We start from the raw sequence: 21,878 nt of genomic DNA on the forward strand, positions 1-21,878 counted from the left end.
TTGGAGTACCTATTGAACCATTCCGAATTAATCTTAATGCACATATTTATTATTATTATTTAATTACATTTTTTTCAATGCAAGTCCCCAAAAATACGTATACCCCTTGAGAGTGAGTCAAAGTTGAAAATGTGTTGGAAAGCAGGAAAAAAGTCTCTCATGGCAGACGTTTCTTTTTTAGGTATAAATACACATATTCGCCAGTCCGTACATATAGATAAATATATATATATATATATATATGGAATATATATATCCAGGGGGCGAAAATGCAACAGTTTAAACAAGCAAAAACAAATGCGCACACATGCCAAAAAACACCCACATGCAAGCGATTGCCATTGCGATTGCGTTTGTGAATGTGAATGTATTCATTCTATATGCATGGAGGCGCACAGAGCGTATCACTGGAATTCTAATTTGCAAGCGAAATTGAACGGAAATGGCAATTTTCAAAGTGAAATGGCAAACGACGACGTCGGCTGAGACGACAAATGCAACTGAAATTGCGACTTGTTGACAGGCCGAAACTTGGAACGGGCGGCTTTTCCCCGCAGGGTGTTGCCTATTTGGGCTGGGGGTTTTTCCGGAAAACCGGAGGGCAGGGGAACTGGCATCTGGAGTGCGGCAATCTGGGTTAGCCACCTGGGCGTGGTCTCCACTCGCTGTATATGCTCCGCAGAAGCACCTAAGACAAATACACCAACGGATAATGACATTCCGGGCGAGCACTCAATAAACACCAACATGGCGAAAATATTGCCCAGGACAGTAGTAAGTAGCTGGAACACAGAAAACAATTGTTGACTCTTAGCACGGGCATGATGTTTCACAATAGCTCTTTTGTCATTTTCGGTTTTCCAAATGAAAAATGTTAACCACTACATTGACCTCAGTTAAGAGTTTTCGCTCAGATAGTAAATAATTCCCAAACAGCCAGTTAACTCAATGTCAAAAGTATTGCATTGAGGGAAATTTTATTTTTACCCTCAATTTTTTCTCTGCATTATTGCGGCCCAAACCGAAACAGAAACAACAGCCTGTGGCCATCAGGCATTTTTACAACTCATTTAACAAGGCGTTGGCCACTCCTCCGCTCTCGAAAAAACATTATCCGCAAGGACGACGATGATGACGACAATGAGGCATTTTCTATATTCCTACCCTGCAAAATTTGACCCTGAGATTGTGTTTGTGTGATGGAGAAACAGGTTAATTGAAGGGATTCCCAAGCGAAGCATAGCCCAGTCAATATTTATTTGGAAAGTTCGAAGTATAGGCAGCAGCAATTTCTTCTTAAATACTTATATTGAGTAAGGTCATTAGGTTGTTATTCCTTCAATATACACATGCACACGCCAGTTATTTTGGCGAGAGTCCTTCACCGCAGCAAATCACTCTTTGTCACACCAACTTCACAACGACTGATAACTTCATTTTGGGCGAGAAAACAATCGCCATCCCCTTTGGGAGTCAGTGTTTACCTGCGGAGTCCTTCAGCTTACACCGAATTTAAATTCCACCCTTGGGTATCAAATGCACGGATCCTTTTCGCCCCTCGGATAGAGTCATCTTGTCGCTCACAATTTGCATATTGGACTTCATTAAGCTGCTTCGCTGCCTCCCCCTTTCTATTTTTTCCTTTTGTTATTTATTTTTTTTTTTTTTTGGTTTTCGGATGGCGTTGGTCGAGTGTCTTTTTAGCCAGTTCATCGTGTTGGTCAGTCGCCGCTCAAAGTTACCCGGCCATTTATCACGAGACCCAAAGAGAGCGACCCCAAAATGAACCGCAAGTCGGGTTTGACGGGTGGGGGCTGGCCAAGGGATCTGGCTTCTAATCTGCGTCTTGTTGGCAACAGATTGAAATTTATTACGCATAAATCTAGGCATTCATTTGCACCTGCTCCTGGTTTTCGAGGACGCGTCGCTATGCAAACTATTTCCGCGGCCCGCAGGAGCAACAGCTTTACCCAGCCGAGTCGGTGGATTGGAGGTGATGGTGCGTGCCGCTACGCACAGGTGACAATCGAAGTAACCGGCTAACGAAGGGGGCCACGGAGCCAGGACGAAGGACGAAGGACGTGCCGCAATGCGCGTGACGCCATTGCCACTTTGTCCACTCTGCTCCACAGAAAGAAATTCTAAATGTGAAAGAGAAATCACTGGAGGTTTGAAATGTTTTGTAAAGGCGCCTAAAAGTAGGCAGCCAAAGGACTTCCGAAAAAAATGTACAGTATATTGCATACTTTAAGAAACTTTTTTAAGAAAAAATCTGGTTTTCCGGCTTACATTGCTAACATAGACACCATTTTTTTCCACGCCTTTCTAGTTCCTAATTAAATTTGTATCTCCAAAAATTTTGAAAATATATATATATATATATAGTATATATTGATTCTAATTAGATATAATTTGATTCAGTAATTCAGAGTATATTTTAGCACAATAAAGAAATAAAAAAAAAGTATTAACACAAATCGAATCCAATTTTCAAGTTGGGTCATGTTGGTTTCTTATAGTGAATATTTACATTTGCTCTGGTATTTTGCCGTTTGGGCATTTTGTATTGATTCCCCGACAGCTGTTGCCCTAATGGGGTTTCATTAAACTTCGCACAACCCAAGGGTTTCTCCTTAAACGCGAATCCTTTGATATCGGAGCGTCCAAGACGTGCTGCACATCGCTAAACATCAAAGCAATAACATAACAAAGTGGGTAGTCTTCAGAAAAGGTTTCGACCAGATGATACTCTGTATTTAATCACTCGATACAAACTTGAGCTTATCGAAAACTTAATTTAACTTAAGCCCTTATCGAAACGTGTTACTAAAACACACTATGTTACTTAGTAAAAAAATAATATTCTTTTAATTCATATAAGAAAGCGCTTCACAACCTTTGTTGCTTTAAATGTGAGTAAGCTCGGGCGGAAAAATTGGGAATTTTCAAGATGTTCGCAGCAATATGAGTACAGTCGTTTGATTTACACAATCGATGCCGACAAGGCGGACTGAAGTTCCGAGTGCTGACTTAAAATTCAGACACTCGCGCCGACACACAGACAGGCAAAGTCCCAAAGGATTCGCATATTATAACAACATAAAATAAAAACTGAAAACAGCATCCGAAATCACATAAACACTTCGATTTGTATGCGACCACGAGAGTGTGAACAGCGGCGCCATTGGCACAGTCTGTGCCGCAAGTTAATGGTCCCCAACGGATTGATTTATATGGCGAGGAGTAAATAATGGCTAAATAGACATCTGATCAAAATACCTATGATCAAAGTCCATGCCGAATAATATTAATATTGTTAGGATGGAGAATATGAACAGATTATAATTTAAGTGTAGGAAATAGAAATGAATTTAATTTAATTTTATTTTTAGGTGCTGCCTTATGCTAGTGATGCTGATCAAAATTATGTATGCTTTAAAAAGAACTCATTCACTACGATGCAAATTTTTTACTGAAACTCTAGCTATAGCTGTTCAGATTGTGTGGCTGCAAATTTTTGTGAAATTTGGTTGGAAATGATTTCTGGAGCACCCTCGTCTACGGACACAAACTATTCGCACTCACTGCAGACGTCATTCATCCTGTCGGCAGTTGGCTTGAACAGACAAATAAGAGGAGCGGCAGCTCTTAATATTTTTTCATGTCCCGCTTTTCGACTATTTTGTATGGACTATTTGCTCGAACTTTATAGTTCTATTTTGTTCTTCGCTCCATTCCTTTTTAAAGTTCAGTTTTTTATTTTTATGATATTTTTTGGCTCTGTCCTGTTTTGCAGTTCTTTGTTTCTTATGCACTCAGTGTTGTGCGTTGTGTGTTGTGTGTTGTGTGTAGTGTGCTGTGTGCTAGCCTGCTAGTTTGCTAGTTTGCAGTGTTCCAGTTTGCTTTGACTTTGCATGCCGTTCGCCGAAAGTTCACGAGAATGTCAGAATGTTGGAAAAGCAAATGGCAAATGACACTAATACCAAGGCAAGACCGGCCAAAGAGCTGTCAGTCAACGTACGAACACAAAGACATGGTGTGCCGAGGTGTGTGCGTAAGCTGGTGTATTCGCTGGAAAACTTTGAGGACAGCGAAACGCGATAGGTTAAATTCACTACTATACCCCCTCGCGTCCCTAAAACGACAAATATTTATTTATTTATTTTAAGACCTTAAGGGGGACCTATAAAAATGAAAGAAACAGGGGGCTTGCGAGAACATCATATTTTATGATTGGTCGTCCGATCAAAGTTTTTCCGACTATCATTTTCATTGCTTAAGGGTTTAATTTAAGAGCTGCAAAAGATAACGAAATATCCTCTAACTCACAGAATCTCAATAGCATTTTAATGCCCCTTAAAAGAGCGTTCAAAATGTTTATTTTTTAAGTTAAATAACCAACAAGAAAGGAAGCAAACTTCGGCAAGCCGAAGTTCATATACCCTTGCAGCTATTGCAAAAATTAAATTAAAACATTAAAATTATGATTTACTTGCGTGTATGTTTAAAAGCATTGAAGCTATGATGATTTGCAGCTCAATTATTTGAGTTCCTATGGCAGCTATATGATACCGTTTTCCGATTTTAATAAAATTAAGAGGGTAATTCTGAACTGTCAAATAATTAAATAATCAAAAAAAATTTATAAAAAAATTACAAAATATAAAAGTTACATTTTAAACAATTTTTTTTTTAAATATTTTTATTGTTTTTATGGGAGCTCTATGATATAGTCGTCCGATTTTGATGAAATTTAAACGAAAAAACTTATTTATCTAAACCAAATGTGGATGGGTTGTATAGGTCGCCAGCTTTACAAAACAGTCACTCTTATGGCTTTACGTCAAATTTTGGCCAAGTTGCAACGAAAGGACTCTTTAGGATTTTGTTTTTTTGACATGTCTCCAAAACCACAAAAAAAACTTTAAAAATCAGATTTTCTACCAAAACGCTGAAAAGTAATGGCCAAAAGATGGAATGTCATACCTCTGTGAATTCGTCATTAAATTCCCAATCGAATGGCGTTCCCAGTTAAATTTTTTTCATATTTTCAAATTTTCGAAAAATTGATGACCCCCACCCTTATTAAAAATGCAAAAATTGGTCAAAATATTAATTTTTTCAAAAAATTGCTTTTTAAAAATCGGTTTTTGCATCACTACAAAATTTATTTATCTAAACCGAATGTGGATGGGTAGTATAGGTAGCCATCTTTACAAAACAATCACCCTTATGGCTTTACGTCTAATTTTGGCCAAGTTACAACAAAATGACTCTTTCGGATTTTGTTTTTTGTCAGGACTCCAAAGACCCAAAAAAAAAACTTTAAAAATCAGTTTTTCTATCAAAACGCTGAGAAGTTATGGCCAAAAGATGGAATGTCATACCTCTGTGAATTCGTCATTAAATTCCCAATCGAATGGCGTTCCCAGTTAAATTTTTTTTCATATTTTCAAATTTTCGAAAAATTGATGACCCCCACCCTTATCAAAAATGCAAAAATTGGTCAAAATATTAATTTTTTCAAAAAATTGCTTTTTAAAAATCGGTTTTTGCATCACTACAAAATTTATTTATCTAAACCGAATGTTGATGGGTAGTATAGGTCGCCAGCTTTACAAAACAGTCACTCCTATGGCTCTACGTCAAATTTTGGCCAAGTTCAACGAAAGGACTCTTTAGGATTTTGTTTTTTTGACAAGTCTCCAAAACCACAAAAAAAAACTTTAAAAATCAGATTTTCTACCAAAACGCTGAGAAGTAATGGCCAAAAGATGGAATGTCATACCTCTGTGAATTCGTCATTAAATTCCCAATCGAATGGCGTTCCCAGTTAAATTTTTTTCATATTTTCAAATTTTCGAAAAATTGATGACCCCCACCCTTATCAAAAATGCAAAAATTGGTCAAAATATTAATTTTTTCAAAAAATTGCTTTTTAAAAATCGGTTTTTGCATCACTACAAAATTTATTTATCTAAACCGAATGTGGATGGGTAGTATAGGTAGCCATCTTTACAAAACAATCACCCTTATGGCTTTACGTCTAATTTTGGCCAAGTTACAACAAAATGACTCTTTCGGATTTTGTTTTTTGTCAGGACTCCAAAGACCCAAAAAAAAAACTTTAAAAATCAGTTTTTCTATCAAAACGCTGAGAAGTTATGGCCAAAAGATGGAATGTCATACCTCTGTGAATTCGTCATTAAATTCCCAATCGAATGGCGTTCCCAGTTAAATTTTTTCATATTTTCAAATTTTCGAAAAATTGATGACCCCCACCCTTATCAAAAATGCAAAAATTGGTCAAAATATTAATTTTTTCAAAAAATTGCTTTTTAAAAATCGGTTTTTGCATCACTACAAAATTTATTTATCTAAACCGAATGTTGATGGGTAGTATAGGTCGCCAGCTTTACAAAACAGTCACTCCTATGGCTCTACGTCAAATTTTGGCCAAGTTCAACGAAAGGACTCTTTAGGATTTTGTTTTTTTGACAAGTCTCCAAAACCACAAAAAAAAAACTTTAAAAATCAGATTTTCTACCAAAACGCTGAGAAGTAATGGCCAAAAGATGGAATGTCATACCTCTGTGAATTCGTCATTAAATTCCCAATCGAATGGCGTTCCCAGTTAAATTTTTTTCATATTTTCAAATTTTCGAAAAATTGATGACCCCCACCCTTATCAAAAATGCAAAAATTGGTCAAAATATTAATTTTTTCAATAAATTGATTTTTAAAAATCGGTTTTTGCATCATAACAAAATTTATTTATCTAAACCGAATGTTGATGGGTAGTATAGGGGCCCAGCTTTACAAAACAGTCAATCTTATGGGTTTACGTCTAATTTTGGCCAAGCTACAACAAAAGGACTCTTTCGGATTTTGTTTTTTAACAAGTCTCTAAAACCCCAAAAAAAACTTTAAAAATCAGTTTTTCTATCAAAACGCTGAGAATAAATGGCCAAAGGCTGGAATGTCATACCTCTGTGAATTCGTCATTAAATTCCCAATCGAATGGCGTTCCCAGTTAAATTTTTTTTCATATTTTCAAATTTTCGAAAAATTGATGACCCCCACCCTTATCAAAAATGCAAAAATTGGTCAAAATATTAATTTTTTCAAATAATTGATTTTTAAAAATCGGTTTTTGCATCACTACAAAATTTATTTATCTAAACCGAATGTGGATGGGTAGTATAGGTAGCCAGCTTTACAAAACAGTCACTCCTATGGCTCTACGTCAAATTTTGGCCAAGTTCAACGAAAGGACTCTTTAGGATTTTGTTTTTTGTCAGGACTCCAAAGACCCAAAAAAAAACTTTAAAAATCAGTTTTTCTATCAAAACGCTGAGAAGTTATGGCCAATAGATGGAATGTCATACCTCTGTGAATTCGTCATTAAATTCCCAATCGAATGGCGTTCCCAGTTAAATTTTTTTCATATTTTCAAATTTTCGAAAAAATTGATGACCCCCACCCTTATCAAAAATGCAAAAATTGGTCAAAATATTAATTTTTTCAAAAAATTGCTTTTTAAAAATCGGTTTTTGCATCACTACAAAATTTATTTATTTAAACCGAATGTTGATGGGTAGTATAGGTCGCCAGCTTTACAAAACAGTCACTCATATGGCTCTACGTCAAATTTTGGCCAAGTTACAACGAAAGGACTCTTTAGGATTTTGTATTTTTTAACAAGTCTCCAAAACCACAAAAAAAAACTTTAAAAAACAGATTTTCTACCAAAACGCTGAGAAGTTATGGCCAAAAGATGGAATGTCATACCTCTGTGAATTCGTCATTAAATTCCCAATCGAATGGCGTTCCCAGTTAAATTTTTTTCATATTTTCAAATTTTCGAAAAAATTGATGACCCCCACCCTTATCAAAAATGCAAAAATTGGTCAAAATATTAATTTTTTCAAAAAATTGCTTTTTAAAAATCGGTTTTTGCATCACTACAAAATGTATTTATCTAAACCGAATGTTGATGGGTAGTATAGGTCGTCGGCTTTACAAAACAGTCACTCATGTGGATATACGTTTAATTTTTGCCAAGTTACAACAAAATGACTCTTTAGGATTTTGTTTTTTTGACAAGTCTCCAAAACCCGAAAAAAAAAACTTTAAAAATCAGGTTTTCTACCAAAACGCTGAGAAGTAATGGCCAAAAGATGGAATGTCATACCTCTGTGAATTCGTCATTAAATTCCCAATCCAATGGCGTTCCCAGTTAAATTTTTTTCATATTTTCAAATTTTCGAAAAAATTGATGACCCCCACCCTTATCAAAAATGCAAAAATTGGTCCAAAAATTAATTTGTTCAAAAAATTAATTTATTTATCTAAACCGACTGTAGATGGGTAGTATAGGTCGCCAGCTTTACAAAACAGTCACTCTTTTGGGTTTACCTCTAATTTTGGCCAAGTTACAACAAAAGGACTCTTTAGGATTCCGTTTTTGACAAGTCTCCGAAGACTCAAAAAAAATAAACCTAAAAAATCAGGTTTTCTACCAAAACGCTGAGAAGTAATGGCCAAAAGATGGAATGTCTCTGTGAATTCGTCATTAATTTCCCAATCGAATGGCGTTCCCAGATGAATATTTGTACCCTTGCAGAGGGTATTATAATTTCAGTCAGAAGTTTGCAACGCAGTGAAGGAAACATCTCCGACCCTATAAAGTATATATATTCTTGATCAGCATCACTAGGCGAGTCGATCTAGCCATGTCCGTCTGTCCGTCCGTTTCTTTTGTCCGATTTTGATGAAATTTAAACCTTAATTCTTAAATATTTAATCATTACTATATGTCGAAGAACTAAAAAAAAAATATAAAACAGCAAAGTTATAATTTTTGTTCCTTTATTTTTTCCGATTGTTCCTATGGGAGCTATATGCTATAGTTGTCCGATCCGACTCGTTCCGACTTATATACTACCTGCAATAAAAAGACAACTTTTGGGAAAGTTTCATGCGGATAGCTTTAAAACTAGTTTGCGTAGAAACGGACGGACAGACGGACAGACTCTCCTAGTGATACTGATCAAGAATATATATACTTTATAGGGTCGGAAATGTCTCCTTCACTGCGTTGCAAACTTCTGACTGAAATTATTATACCCTCTGCAAGGGTATAATTATATCGTACAGAATTGTACAAAACTGCTCCAAAAAATTAAAAGAAAACTATCCATTTAAATTTTCGTATACCTCCCATTGACATTGTGTTGTTCTTAGTTCAAATATCGTGTAAAAAGGGGCACTCGAAACTTCGATCCCCAAGGCTTGGCCCTATTTCCTTGTTGTTTGGTTGTTTCTCAGTTTCTCCGTTTCTCAGTGTCTCTGCTGCTGGGGAATCTGGCAGTTGGCTTTGTGTTGCCCACTTTTTTCATTTTCAGTTCAGCTGTTGTGTGACCTTCGTTACGTGTTTGGCAAGTTCATTTTTAGCGCGCCAAGTTAACTCAGAGACACACAAGTAGTGGCAAGTGATGCTGAGTGCTTGGGATGCTGAAGTGTGTTTGCGTGTCTGTGGCACACGCCCCATTATGTGCCCTATATGCTTTATAATATGAACTACGCGTACTTCCTTCGACACGGGCACAAACACGTGTAAGACCCCCTGACAAATGTCTGTGTGGGTTGTTGTTGTGTATGCGCGTATATGTGCATATAAATATAAATAAGTTTGTGTGTCAGCGGAGAACTTGTTCCATACAAGAGCAGCTTACACCCCGCACAGTGGTGATCAAAGTAATAGCATTTCAGCATTAACAATTCATTGGGAGGTGAAAATAAAGGGGAGCCGTTTTAAAACGGTGGTTTGCCTTCATTAAACGACATTTAGCATGTGAGTTAAAGTTCTATTCATATCATTTAAATCAAATTTCGTTTAAAAATAGTAACGTTTTTTCTTTAATTTCTATAAAATCATTTTGACTACTATGGTGGTCAAGGTAACTGTATTTATAAGTAATTTTGCGCTGCGTAGCAACTACTAGAATCTGCATGCTAAGTTGACTCAGCTTTTGATTTTGATCAAGAATTTATGTACTTCATATGATAGGAAACGCTTCCTTCTACCTGCTACATACTTTTCAACGAATACATTATGCCCTTTTACTTGACGAGTAACGGGTTTAGAAAATAACATTATTTAAATTCTGTTAAGGAATCCTCGTACAAAATGCTAGAATCTTGGACGCATCTGTGCGAAAACACACACTTGGGCTCCCTTTGTTTGCATACTTATCTGTCTCAGTGTCGCTCGTTCGCTCGCTACAACCTAATTTGGCCGCGTCTTGCGCATTTCTTCATTTTTCATGCATGCTAATGTGTAATATTTTGACAGGCATTTTCCACCCGCCCCACTGACACCACCCACTCGGAAAATGCCGCCCACGTAAGCCAGCACCTCCGATGGCCCACAAAGTCAGACGAGCTGTCTAGGCTGTTTACAGCTGCGTATTATGGCAACATGACTTTGGCATTTTCCTACACCCCCCCCTCGCACTTATTTTCCCTCGCTTTTCCTCGCTTTCCACATCCTCCCCCCGTCCGCCCGCTTTCCCCACTTTGTATGCAAATGTGTTTGGCTTATGTTCGTACTTAAGTCAAATTTATGGGGGATAACTTTTGGTTAGTATTTTGACCAATTGTACGACAAATGTTTATTAATTGCGGTGGTCATTTCGAAAGTCCTGGGCGCCTTTCGTACATCCAGCTTTAATTTGCATTATTATTGTTCTCGAGTGCCGTTCGATATCTCGGTGAAAGTCGTTGGATTTCTTGGGGAATCGAAAGATGTTTGAGGTCTTTCAACAGGTTTTGTTTTAGATTTGCTTAACAATAATTGGGGCGTCATGGTGTTTGTTTGCATTTCTATTACACCAGCAGGAGGATTTACAAATCCATAATATAATGCATAGAGCACTAAATCCGAAAATGAATTGGAAAACGCACATAGCCTCTTTGTAACAGATACAGTAACTCTATTTACGATTTAAAAAATAACTTGCTGAGTTCTATAAAACTGATTAATAAATTTTTGGGTTTAGGCTATAATTTTTTTTTTCTAGGGTATTTGTTCTTTTAAATGTTGTAGGTGAATTATGATATTGTGTATACGCTCTGGCAATCTGATATCGTGCATGTCCGGTGGAATAAGGTTTTCTTCTAGTTGCAGTAAAATAATGATATTTTTATTAGCACATTGGCGAACAATTTATTGGTTTCAAAAAATAAATAATAGTATATTAGGTATAAAAAAATGGTACCTTGGTACAAGTATCTAGGTACACCCCAAAACTTGTAGTGGTATTTAATCTCTGTTTGTTTCGTAAGATAAGGAGCACAGACTTTGGCAACAGGTTACCGTAAGTAGAAAGTTTTCCAATTTAATATTTGCCAAAGATCTAGCCCGAGTTCCAACTTTACGCCAGTTGAATGTGTACACAGATGCCATACGCACCGTATATGCAGTTCCTTACTATATGTATATGGTATATCGCATGTGTGCTCTACTTTGCCGGGAGTAAAGTTTTTTGGCAAGCTGTGCAAGGCTGGCGGAAATTTCCATAGTTTTACAGCGAAATTTGCTTAATCCGGGAGACCGCCGCCAGCGGTTGCACGCGGAGTCTTGAGCCGGAGTCCGGAAAATGGGGAAAATCGGAAGAGGGGAAGAGGAGAAGAGGAGAAAGGGGGAAGAGGGGACCCGGAGATGGATCCTGGATCCTGGCAATGAAATGCATTTGCGGGCGGCGGCGGGGGGATTGACAGAGTGACAGAGTGACGGGATGACGGAATGACGGGATGACGGCGAAGATGTCCCCGGGGCTTGTGTAAGTCCCCGGCTTAAGCCATTTTCATTCCATTTCCATTGCCATTTCATTTCATTCCATTCTTCGATCCGTCATCGCAGTTCGACAAGGCCGAATTCAATTGTATTGTCATGTGTGGATGGGTGTGTATGGGTGTTGGGTTGGGTTGGCTGAGTGCTCTGTTCTTCGCATTTTCATTTCGTATTTTCATTTTCATTTGCAACCGCAGTGCCATCAATGAAGAAAAAGAAGTAGCGGTGGGTATGAAAGGCAACATGGCGAACAAAACCAGTGTAAACTGTAATAGGGCACAATTATTCCGAAATTATTCAAATTAAAAAAAGAAAAAATAAATCCAATTGCGATTCCGATACAAAACGTGCTGATTTAATACTGCATGACACAGTAATCAATAGGTGTCAGGAAACACTCATAAATGGGCTCATAAATGCCTACTTCAGGCACTAAAAAATTGAATATGGTTATTCGGAAGAAATGCATCGGACTTCCGCACCAAACATATTTTGTTGCATACTTTTAAGCACCTTTAAATGTGATTTAAAAACTTTAGTGATTTCAGTGTGTGCTGCTTAACGCAAGACAAGCTTCGACTGCTTTTACTTATTCACCAACCAAATGAGAATGTCTATCACATTGTCGACTGCATCGACATTTGATCCCCATGCAATCGAATCACTTTCGCTCACTCTCACGCCACCGAAAAGAGTGTCCTCTGCTGAGGGAAATACTCGCAATAAAGGAAAAACATTAAACTGAGATTATGCAAATCAAAGGCGGCCTTGCGGGCCAACAGTGGCAAATGCATGCGTTGGAGGGCCACGAACCACCCATCATTCACCACCCACCACCCCCACCACACATCGCCCATCGCCACCCACTTGGGGAAACAACAACCACATTGACTTGCGCCCTCATGCATATGGATGCGTGTTCGTCGTATTTGTTTATGCGCCCGCCATCTTGTTTGATCAAACACAAGCGCAAACACATCTGTATATTTATGAGTTGTGCGGCCCGCCCACACTGCCGACTTTCACCACCCCCCTTTCACCACCCGCCCGCAGCTTGGATTAACAGCATCTCTGCCAATGTAACGGCACTGTGTGCGAACTACGAGCGAGCTGAAAAAATCATGCAACACTTAGGCGGTACTTTTATGCAGAGCTGGCACAATAGCTCGATATCATCTATTGGATTTCCCCTACTTACATCGATTAATGGCATCGCTTTACGTATTTTGTTTTGTAAACACTTTACAACAAGAGAAACAAACATGAAGCAAGTTATCATATTTATTTGCTTATGTTTTTTAAGGCCCTACATAAATTTCTAAACAAAATAAGACCGCAAATTCTTCAATACCAAATAAACCGGAGCTTGCCAGCATTTAGAACTCTAAATAACTTCGTAACAAACACGAACAAAGTTCAAAAATTCATGCAGATATTTCAAAAATGAAATATTCTTGTAAACATTTAATTTCATATATTGGGCTTATCGCTTAGTCTAAAATTTGCCTCAGTCTTAAAACTATATTTTTTATGTTTATACAATCAGATTTAAATAACAAAATAATAACAAATATATGATGTTTACATTAATATTTGTAAATGCAGTGGTTAAGTTTTCGGAAACTTAATTATTGGAAAGTTAATTAATAGCAGTGTAATCAATTACCTTATATACTGACCACTTACCGATGTTTGGCTGTTCAAATAAGTACGTTTTATTTATAGCATTTTTGTTAAAAGAGTGGCCAAACTAAGGTTACGTACTCTATGAATAAAGTTCTGTTGTATTTTATTTAAACTCAGTTTTGGACATGCATGTGCCCACAGCAGAAGACCTTCATAAACATGCAGATTTATCCATTTATGCAAAGGTGTATAAATATGCATACCTTTCCATTTGGCCTGTGTGTGTGTGTGTGTTTGTGTTTGTGTGTGTGCGACAACCAATTCGATTTCCATTTTTGCACAAAATTTATGCGCAAGTGCAATGCAATTTTATTGAATTTGATTAGAAACGCATCAAAGCTGCTGTTGCAGCTTCTGTGGCTGCTGCCTGAATGCCTCAATGCCCCAATTTGCACACCACCAGGTGGCAGAAATCATGTGAAGGTCGTTCATTACGGAACCGATGTCAGATGGAGCCAGGTATCCGCATCCGGGCAACTCTACCCGACTCTGAATATGCATTGGGGTTAAGCTTAGCAATGTCGGTGGGGTGGAGTGAGTTGCTTTCATAACTGGAATTTATTACTGCGAGAAATCCCAACTTTTCTCAATTATTTACTTTGTTGAAGCATTTGTTATACTCTGGCATAGGGTGTAATAATTTAAGTCCGAATTTCCAGCAAAAAGGACATTTCAGCACCCATTTAATATAATTTCTTAATAGCCAAGCCAGGCCTACCAAAATTAAAGCTGAATAATATATTGTCAATCTAAAGTGTTTTAATTAAAACTTAGTCTTCTTTTTATTTATATTTTTTCTAGAAGAAATTTTTTTAAACGAGCCAATGAATTTTATATATTTGAATACTACCATTACAACAGTTTTAAAATACCTTCAAGGTTATATAAACAGCGGTTTGTCAAAGAAATCGGTTTTGGTTTATTTCATTTTCAAATAGTTATTACTATTGTAACGATAGTTGAATATAAAGCGAGTTATTTTTTAAGTCCGTACAATAAATTATTTATTATTATTTAAAAATTTACGATACAATTCATAAATGGGTTCGATTTCGTTAAACGGTTCACCAAAGCCAGTAAATCTTATAGACCTTATTTTTATCCATCGTTTATTTACTAGTTTTTTGTTTTTAATTTGTACAATAATGTTAACAAGTAGCATTTGGTTGTTTAACTACATCACTTTTTTGAATGAAGGTTTTTTGGCTTTAACCATCATGGCATCGACCGACAATGTGCGATAATAATCTGTTGATACTATGCTCCTTTGCTCACATCAAAATTGCTGCGCGAGCTCATTGTCCAGATATTGGTTTCCACATTCGCTCCGGTAGTACCTTGTGCTGCATTATACTGCCTCGGGATGCTGCAATGAACTTATCTGCAATTTGCCACATTCCCACGGCCCCGCCGACCACGCCCCCTTTTCCGGAGCGTTTGGACGGTGCTTATGCAAAGCATATTGTTGCTCATTATCTTCACAAGGATTAACATGTTATCCTTAGCACGCGCGGCCGCTTCCCATTACGCTTGGTCCTCTCTCCTCTCCTCTACTCTCCACTTGCTCTTTTCTCTCCATTTCCCTCGCTAGTTTTTCCATTTCCCCCGCCCCCATTTTCCCTTTCACCTCCGCCCCCCCCCTCCCCCTCCCACTTTCTCAGCACATTTTTTGTGCTGTCTTTCGGCTTGCATTGTTTCTGCAGCGTTGTTCCTGTTGATTTTTGCATGTCGCTGGCTTTGGTTTTTCCCCGGGTTTCCCTGGACTTTTCCTGTCTGTTGCCTGATTTGCCTGTGTTTTTTAGGTTTTCCGCTTATATTTTTTTTGGTTTTTTGGACTCCTTCTCTCTCGTTCGGTGCGCTAAGTACAAGCCTCTTCTGGTAGCTTTTGGGCGCCTTGCGAGCGTCAAATGCGTAAGAAGAATTATTACCGCATTTTCCCTTTTTCGCCCATCGCTCCGACGTATTTGCAGGTTGCCTTTGGCTTGCTCAACCATCCGGTTATGTCATGCACCTTCTCCCGCCGCACGGGCTCTGGAGTCTGATACACGGGGATTTTCGTGGTCCTCCGGCTGGCGTATTGCTTACAAATTGTGCGTCTCCTCGCCAGCGGCAATATTTTCTGATGCAATTTCTGCCTTTGATGTCGCTCATACGCCGTGTTGCACGTGGCCCTCGCGGATGTGTTTCTCTGTTCTTCTTTGTTTTTGGCGGGCATACAAACATCTGCTTGGTATGTAATAAAATTATCCATTTTTGCCTCTGCCATTGCTTTCCCAAACTGGTTAATTTATGAGGGACTTTAAATCTCATTAAGTAACTTAGGAACAGAGCATTCCAAAGATACCATCTTTATAATTTTAATAATTTATTTTCTTAATTGCTTTGGACGACACCAAATTTGCTTGGATCCAGTGCTCCGTTCAAAAGTGTTCAATTTTTCCATTTTATTAATAATAATTGGATCCACAATTGTATGGGTCGCATTCGAAAAATAGAACGTATCGCTCTCCAATTGAGTGACTCGCAGAGAAAGTTTGTTGCAGTCAGCTGCTATCAGCTTAAATTTCTCCTCCAGGCTGCCTGTTATACGTGCCTCACCAACTGGGATTTCCCCGCAAGTCTTTCCTTTAGCTCGGAAAATCTGAGGTCGATCGAGTGAAGTCACTTGTATTTATTAAGTATTAATTTTTTTAGTATTCGTCACAAAATTTGATATCAGTATTTTGTATGTACACGATATTTTTTTTAATTGAAAAATCATCATATATCACTGACATAACTTACTATGTATCAGCCTGTCAATTTAATAAAAAAATTACCTTTCCAATCTTAAGCGACCACTTTAAGAATACAATTAGAGCGTATACACTTGTCGAGCAGCGCGACGCACCTTTTCCACCTGATTTTAATTCTTTTTTCTACGAGTTAACCGGCCCTTGGCTTTTGGCTTAACGTGTTTACCTCTGCCATCCGATACCCACCATCTCTCATCCGCCGGCTTTGTTTGACTTGAATTCTACGCTCTTCTTGCTTTGTTTTTCCGAATTTTTTCTCAACAAAGAACGCCGCCCCTGATACAATTGCAGAGGTAACAACAAAATAATAAAACAGAGCACACATAGAGTAGAACAAAAAGGAGAAAAATAACACAAAGCGTTGGGATTGATTGAATTCCGAATTTTTAAGCATTTCGCCGCAGTCCAAAATTTCGTTAGTCAAACTGCAGGAGCGAGTGCACGGAACCGAAAACTGCTACAAAAAAAAAAAAAAAAAAAAAAAAAACAGGAAACCCCTAAAAGAAAAAAAGGCAAGAAAATGGGAGCGTTATAAATATTTTAAAGTCTTTTTTTTGAAGTAAAAGCAAATTCAACTTTTCAGCTTTTCCTTAGGCAGATTGAAACATCAAAAAAATTTAATAAACATTTTCCAAACACTTTGTTGTTTGGGGAAAATTATTAAGGAATATTTACAAAACTTTGAGTTTGGCAACCATTAACAAAAGGTTTTTAGCATCCGAAATTCAGTTGCATACCTCTCGCAAATCAACTTAAGACACATACAAATATGCGCTAGAATGGTGACTTAATCCACAAACTTTAAGAATTTTACCCCTTTGAAATTGCTCGACACCCAAATTAAACAATCAACTTTAAAATTGTAATCTTAAGTATATATTGTACGCTGCATTAATGTCTCACATGTTCCTAATAACAAATAAATCAAATGCTTATGTTGTTTTTGGTAAAAAACGAAGCGATACAAAAAATTAAACAAATACCCACATGAGTATATCTTCTTGTAGAGTTATAAGTATAAAAAAGAAACCTAAACTTGGGCCCCCAATTGAAAACGATTCACCTTCGATGGGTCCTTATTCGCTGGAGTTGGCCGGAAACTTTGTCAAGCTTATGTTCCCGTTTTACTTATTCCTGTTCTTCCTTTCTTTTCAGTGTCCAAGCCAGAAAGTCCAAGATAATTGAATAAACGATCCACAATCACGAGTCAATGTGTGTAGGTGAGTACTGCACTCGAACTACGGCCCTTTTCACTGCTGTTGACCAAGTCAAAGATGCCAAGATGCACTATCAGTTTTCACTGACAATAAGAAACCAAAGGCCACTGACAGAAAAACAATTTCGGAAATCATTTAAAATCAAATATAATAATGTAAAGTAAAAACTCTTCACAAAACCAATAAAAGTTATTGCGGGATGCTACAGAAAATAAATTTTGAAATAATATAATATAATATTAAGGCCTTAAACCTGAAAGGAAAAATATGAACGTTTTATTTGTCGTATAGTGCCTTTTGAAAAACCAAGTGACTTTCACCCACATAAATAGTTTCACCTTTCTCTGTTCTGAACAAAAGATAACAGAGATAAGAGATCTTCTTGGATAACAAAAAGTTGTATAAATTTATTAACTTTAAAGAACATTGTCTCAAGCTTAATGTGATTGTTTAAAGCCAGTTTTTAAATAAACCATAATAGGAGAAAGTTTCCAAATGTTCTTTCCGGATGTTCCTCCAAGAAAGCTCAATCTTTTAGTGCATCCGCAAAATAGGAATAAATGTTGGCCAAGACAGGCGAGAAAGCTAAGAAAGTGCCATAAAAAGGAAAAAAAAGGGCGGCGGCGGCCAAGGAAAGCAAGAAGGAAAAAAGAGTGTGAAGAGGACTTGTGCATATTGAATTAAGCGACAAGTGCAAGCAAGTTTGAGGCTTTTTAAACTGTTTGTGTATGTGTGCGAGGTCCTGACAAGAGTGTGTGGGTGTGTGAGTTAGTGAGTGTATGAGGGCCATTATTTTGTTATAACAATGGCGAAAGTTTCGAGCAATGGCCACAAGCCGAAGCTTCAGTGGGAAAACCCCCTTAAAGCACCCATTGCCTCAAGTGCACCGAACACTTAACACTATCAATACAGGCACACGCACACACACACACACACACACACAAACACACGCACACACACACACTCACACAAACACACAGGCACACGCATGCTGGGAAAATGAGAAAGGAAAATGAGTTAATGGAAATTCTTAGCAAGTATTGTGATTTGACAGCTGCGTGTAAACTTGCGAACAAAAGACGTCTACACAGAAAATAAATATACAACATTTATACACCTGATACTGGCAATATACAGCTATTTAGAACTAAAAAAGCTATATATTTATAAAATTTTATCAGCAATTAATTGGGAATTTAAGACACCCCTTGCTTGTATTTGAATTTAGCTTATTAATCATTACTCTTTTGGAGACATTGATTTAAAAAGTTCTTAAGTATATTCCATTAGGTAAAGGCACAATTTTTATTGAAAACGGCTTCGCTGATTTGTATTTCCTCTACTTTTATCCACAAATACAAAACTTATCAATAAAAAATTTCTTAACTTGTTCATAAACAATTAATTTGGTTTGTTGAAACATTTTTATTTTACATTTAAGTACACCTCATCACAAATTGGTTAAATTATTTTGTCTGTACCCTGAAGATGATGATGACGGTGATGATGGTGAAAATGGAGTCGGAAAAAAGGGTGTGGAAGCTGTTAAAGCATCAACTAACTGCACAAAGGCCGGCCAAAAACTGACAGTTTAAAGGAGCTGGTCTCCTTTTGCAATTGAATCCCGCTAAGGAAAACCCCTTCGAGAATTTTCCTTTTGTGCCAAGGCGGGAAAACTTCAGCTCAACTTGAAAAAGAGCAATTTCGAGAGTGTGAGTGCTCCATTTCCCCTTAGAAAATTCGGGGATTCCCAGGCGAGCTGGAGGGCTGGTCGGCTGGCGGTCCTGGTGTTTGTTTGTCTAATAAAAGCGCTCCCAATACACAAACGCATCATTATCCATTTTCCATTTGTGCGTGCACGACCCATGGCTCCACAGCATCATTTTCATTCATCGATTCATTCATTCACTACATACCATTCCATTTAAGCCCGTTTTTTGCTGGTTTTCTTTTCCGGACATTGTTCTACAAATTGATGGTGGCCAAGAGCATGCGGATAAAGTTAATAGGGGTAGTCAATAGGGGTCATAAGCTTTAAAAAGGTGTAGTTTTAAAAATGTGGCTAAGCTTGTTAACTGGACTTAAGTTTTATAAAGCAATTAAACTTTATCAAGAAAGCTGGGTTAATTGTGCGATTAAAAAAAATGTGCTTTATATTTAGTGTTTATTGAAGTTAATGCTTATTTAATTTAAAAGCTTTAAATATTAGATACTCATGTTCCACTGATCAAAAAGCATATTTATTTATTATTAAAGAATTTTGACCATTATTATCTGTATACTTTATATATAATTATTTATTTGATTAATTTTAATTTTTGTATTTAAAAGTTAGATTTTATCATTAAGTGAACTCACCCGATTTGTAAGCACCAAATCTGAGTAACCCTGTTAAGTGATAAAGCCAAAAATACTCACCAACTTTTCGTGTTACATTTTTTTTGGTGGTTTACTACTCTGCACTCGGCTGATTGATGCATTAAGCCATGTCGGTGCCTTTGGTGGACTGTCGATCTCCCGAATCCACATCCATCCCCAGGACATCCCATCTCGAGCCAGTCCATCCCCAATATCCCCGGCTGTCTCCATAGGCTTTTGGCCTTTGATTAATGATGCGACGCCAACGATGGTCGGTTCGGCCGTGTGCCATAAAAGTCAGCGGATAAATGGAATTATACCTAGTTATGGCCAAAATGCAATGCCACTCAATTAGACGCGTGCCAAATGAATTTATCTACATTATTGGAATTATCTTGCCCATTAAAATCCAACGCTGTTCTGGGCATTTGCTCCTTAACGAGAAATTATCGCTGCATTGTTGTTCTCCTTCTCATTCTCATTCTCATTCTCCTTCCTACTCTTATTCTTATTGTTATTTTTAGTGTCAATGCTAGTGCTAGTGTTAGTGTTAGTGTTAGTGTAAGTGATATTGTTATTGGTGTTGTCCTTGTCACCAGAGGAACGAAAATAAGAAGAGGAAAATGCGCGTCTTTTATGACTTCCGTTTGGCTAAAATGCCGCAACGGGGCCATGGCTGTGGTGCAAAATAAAGTCAACGGGGGTGGTGCAGCGGCAGCTTGACTCCATGCTCGAGTGCGCTTGAACCCACCGAAAAGCCCCCCCCCCCCTGAAAACCCCCCGAAAACCCCTGCTTTTGGCCACCAAAGGCAGCTGCCATCGCCGAGTTTTGTTTGCAAAATAAAACCAACAAACAAAATTGTAATGAAAAGCACAATAAACTGTCAGTTTAAATATGAAAGACTCTGATGTCTGTCTGACTTTCTCAGCACCTAACGTCCCCGCTGGCCACGCCCCCAAACGCCCACAAAGACCTCGGCGAAAGTCCATCAGTGGTGGGGCCATTGTAGATTACAGACAATAGCCAAAGCAACCAATACCATTATGGCTAAAAAAAATAAATATGAATGTGAAGTTAAGTTACGAATTTGATTATCTATGATTATTAGTATAATTACATTTATTTACTAACAAAAAAAAATTAAACAAGACTATTATTATTATAAGATTTATGAAAACAGCTTATTAAGACGTTCTGAATAAATTATTGTGAAGCTAACTTGCTACAAACTTAGACTGGGATATTAATGCTATATAGAGAACTTAATTCTAGCGCACAATTTAAAAGTCAGAGTAAATATCTAAAGATAACTAAGGCTTAAGTCTTAATAAAAAGGCATAAATGGCGCTTAAAAGAATAAAAACATGTCATAATTTTAGAGCAAAACCAAGGTTCGCTGTTATGAATTAGCGAACGACGTGATTTCGCCGAGAAAACAGCTAAATGGCCATCTCGAAAGACAATGCGACTAAAGAGTCGTCTTTAAGGGACGAGCGAGTGACTGACTCCGAGTCGAATTCGCAGTTGCAGTGGCAAGTCGGCGTCAAGTGGCGAGCATTGAAAGGAGCAGCTGCGTATACGTAATGCTGCCGCCGCTCGGCGCACCACCCGGCGTATACGTTATGCCCCACAAAGTCCTCGCTGTGCGCCTTTGTGCGAACTTGTCGCTACTTAGCGAGAAGCGAGAAGCGAATGCGAACTCCCCAAACTCCACCAAGTCCCCCGTCGCCGTTACAATGTGCTGGGAAATCATTTGGGGTCACTCGTGGAAAACCTTTCACCAGCAATGGAACAATGCGGGGAACGTATTTGCTGTGAAGTGAATCCATAATGAATGCAGTCACTCGACTGAGGTGAGTGTTCCGCATGTGAGTGTGTGTGACCCCAGGTGCTCCGTCTTTTCTTTGGCATTATTCAGGGCTAAGTCGGTTATGCCACTGGCTCAACTCATAGTCATGAATACT

At 37.9% G+C, this 21,878-nt stretch overlaps 1 long non-coding RNA gene across 1 annotated transcript in view; it reads left to right on the forward strand.

The window, feature by feature from the left end:
• LOC128265682 (uncharacterized) overlaps nucleotides 1-21,878 on the forward strand; it is a 116,902-nt gene that overhangs the window by 18,309 nt on the left and 76,715 nt on the right. Inside the window, exon 2 of the long non-coding RNA XR_008268903.1 lies at nucleotides 17,494-17,558. This is a non-coding gene — a long non-coding RNA (uncharacterized LOC128265682). The remainder of the gene's footprint in view (nucleotides 1-17,493; nucleotides 17,559-21,878) is intronic.

This window comes from Drosophila gunungcola, unplaced genomic scaffold (genome assembly GCF_025200985.1).
Source record: "Drosophila gunungcola strain Sukarami unplaced genomic scaffold, Dgunungcola_SK_2 000146F, whole genome shotgun sequence".
Classification (NCBI taxonomy): domain Eukaryota; kingdom Metazoa; phylum Arthropoda; class Insecta; order Diptera; family Drosophilidae; genus Drosophila; species Drosophila gunungcola.